Below are 3,386 nucleotides of genomic sequence, written 5' to 3'. Positions count from 1 at the left end.
ATGTAATTTTTAGGTTTTTAATATACCTACAGCATTCAACTTTTTTTAAACTTTTTTTTGAAGTTTTATCTATATCTTTTGTTTTTACATCAGCCATTTTGGGTCGCATCCTTCCCCCATCCTCCAACCAGTGGGCCTGCTCATCTAACAGAGAAAAGCAGTTAAGTAATACTAACCAATGTAGAAACATCTTCTAACAGTTTATGCAACATTCATACCCATAGAACCCTAATCCAAGGAAAGAAGAAAAAAGGCTTTTATGGCCTGTTAAATTTCACTTTATGAGACTGAGTTGTTTAAGCTATTTCTTGTTTTGTTTATTTGTATATTTTATATTTTTGTAGGGTAATCGCATTTTTTTTGGTTAAAAATTGTATTGCAACATCTCAATTTGATTGAAGCTCTACAAATTCTTGTCTGCAAATCATTTAGCCACTGCTTTGTTTAGCTGCCAATCTCTTGTCTCCTCAGCAATTGTAAGGTGGATACCCTTTCCTCAGGGAAGAGAGATCCAAGGCTTATTGCCTTTGTCAATAACAAAAATATGTGAAAGCTTAGTGGCAAAACTATAGCCGTTGGCATCTTTTACATGGACAACATCAAAAAAGCCTAAATGTTTCTCCCTGTTTGTGATTATACCGATTGAATCCAAGTTAGCTGCACTTGTCACCAGACACAGGTTGTTAGTATCAAACTTGATGAAATCAGCGATGTTACTAGCTTCTAAGCCAATCTGAAAGGTATCACTTATATTAATTGGAGGATCTGGGTATAGTAAGGACATGACGGGTCACCCGGATGGGGAATACCTTTTGTACCCATAAAGATTTTTCTCACTTTGCACAATATATACTTAGCCTCTTCAGCTGTAATACAATGAACAGCATGGAGTCCCTTTGTGTCATAAACCAGACAGAAATGTTCACCCATCTTCTCAGTGCTAATGACATCCATAACACCAGCAAGGTATGTAACATCAGTGTGGACTTTGCCATCAATCTTGAGAAGTTGCTGCATTCAGATCTTCTTTACTTCCTTTCCAGTCAGGGCATGCTTGAGTCTGTTTCTCAGGAAGATGATGAGTGGGAGACCCTCTCTAAGCTTGTGGGAACCAGTGGATGACCCTGGAGCAAAAACTCCTGTTAATTCATCCAACATTCAGTGCTTTGGAGCTGCTACATGCTTCAGATTCTCGTTGGGACTGGGAGCTATGGCTGTCATGCACTTAAGGTAAAGTGGGAAATTTACTTGGCTGTAGAGTCAGATGCTCTATCTACTTCTAAGTTGTGTGTTTGGCTGAGTTATTTCACTCTCTGGAACTCTGTGTGTTTACCAGCAGCACAATTAGCCTTGCAGGGGCAGTGCAGCAAGAGACCATGTACCCCCCCCCAAATAAAACTCGGAGCTCCCAGGGATCTTCCTTGTCTTTGCTTTCTCTTAGCACCTTAATCTGACTTCAAAGTGGGATGTTGAATGAGGTATTTCCAGGTTATGTGACAAATGGTATAGAGGACTAGAAATTTTCTCTAGTCTTCTCAAATTCTCAATAATCTCCCAAATAAGAACTATAGATTAGAGTTGGAGTAATGGTCTCTGCACACCAAGGCACCAAGAAACATAATAAATTAACCACATTATGAACTAGAAAGTTAGTTCCTAATGTCTACTGTGCTCACATAACACCCTCTTCACCCCCCCAGAGACTACAAGGGCAGGTAGTTTCCTTAGAAAATCCTGGGGAATCAGCAGTGATACTAATGAAGATAATAGCCTTAGCACAGTTTCAGGCTACAAAATGAACTCTAAAAATCAATAGTATTTCTATATAATAATAACAAAAATAAGTTACAATAATAGAGAAGTCTCCTTCCAAGGAACTGCATACTGTATACAATATTTAAGGATCAACCTGCCAAAGTACAAAATACTTACATATATTCAGTGATAAAATATTTCTTAAAGAAATTTTTAAAATATTAATGATAGGCCACATTAATATAATGAAAATGACAGTACTACTAAAGTTAATTTACAATTTTAATTCTCTACCAATCACATTATCAAAAGGATATTTTACAGAACTCACTAAAAATAACAAAATTCATTTGGCAAAACAAAAGATCTAGAATGTCAAAGACATAATAAAAGGAAGAGATGAAGGGAGATTAATACTTCCAGATCTCAAATTATTTGATAAAGCAACAGCTTTCAAAGTAGTATGATATTGGTTAAAAAATAAAGAGGTAGATTAGTGAAACACTAGAAAAGGCAGAACAATGGAACTTAATATCTCAGTGTTTGATAAATATAAAACAAAAATTACATAGGAAAGAACTCCCTAATTGAGATTAAAAAATAAAACTGCTGAGAAAACTTGAAAGCAGTTTTGTAGAAACTGGGTTTTGATCAATATTTTATTATATATATATATGTTACATATCACTTACAATTAATATATATGTTACAGTTAATATGTATCTTACAATTAATTCAATATTGATGTGACCTTAATATTTAAAGATCATGCTATTAAAAACTAAAAGAGAATCAGATAATATATTTCCCATGGCTGTAGGTAGGAGATGGATTCTTAAGAAAAGAAGGGATACCAGAAATTATGAAAGATAAATAACTCTGATTACATGAAACTAACAAACTTCTAATGTACACAATTAATGCATCTAGGATAAGAAAGGTAGCTGTTGAATGGGAAATAATATTTTTATCAAATTTCCCAAACAAGAGCTTGGCATACAAGATAGAAAAGAGGTTAAAGGATATGAATGAACAGTTCTCAAAGGAAGAATTATAAATTGTTAACAATGTTATGCAAAGAAGTTCCAAATTACTGATAATGAGAGAATTACAAATCAGAACAACCCTGACTTTTCGTCTCACACTCTGAAAACTGGCTAGATTGACAAAAAGATGTCAAGTCAATGCTGAAAGGTTTATGGAAAGATAGGTACACTAGTGCAATGTTGGTGAAACTGTGAATCCATACACATATTTTAGAAAATAATTTCATACTGTGCAAATAAAGTGACTAAAAATATCTATTCCTTTGGATCCAAATATTCCACAACTAGGCATATACCTTCCCAAAGCCATTGATAAGCAGAACATCCCCATAGATAAATATATATATATATATATATATATATATATATATATATATTTGTTTTTTTTTTTTTAGCACTTCTGGTGGTAGCAAAGAGCTGGAAACAACGTAGGAAGCCATTGACTAGGGAACAGCTAAACAAACTGGGGCTCATGAATTTGATGAGATTATCGTTGTGCTACACTGAATACAGAGGAATATGGAAAGACTTACATGATCTGGCACAGAGCCAAAAATACAACATACACAGTGACTACCACAATGT

The 3,386-nt window shown here is 34.4% G+C and overlaps 1 pseudogene; it reads right to left on the bottom strand.

Annotated features, from left to right (window-relative positions):
* Positions 1-428: 428 nt before the first annotated feature.
* Positions 429-1,221, bottom strand: LOC114041793 (annotated as a pseudogene).
* Between the last annotated feature and the right edge of the window lie 2,165 nt (positions 1,222-3,386).

This window comes from Vombatus ursinus, unplaced genomic scaffold (genome assembly GCF_900497805.2).
Source record: "Vombatus ursinus unplaced genomic scaffold, bare-nosed wombat genome assembly UNPS02014180.1, whole genome shotgun sequence".
Lineage (NCBI taxonomy): Eukaryota > Metazoa > Chordata > Mammalia > Diprotodontia > Vombatidae > Vombatus > Vombatus ursinus.
This window is presented reverse-complemented; position numbering and strand designations above follow the sequence as displayed.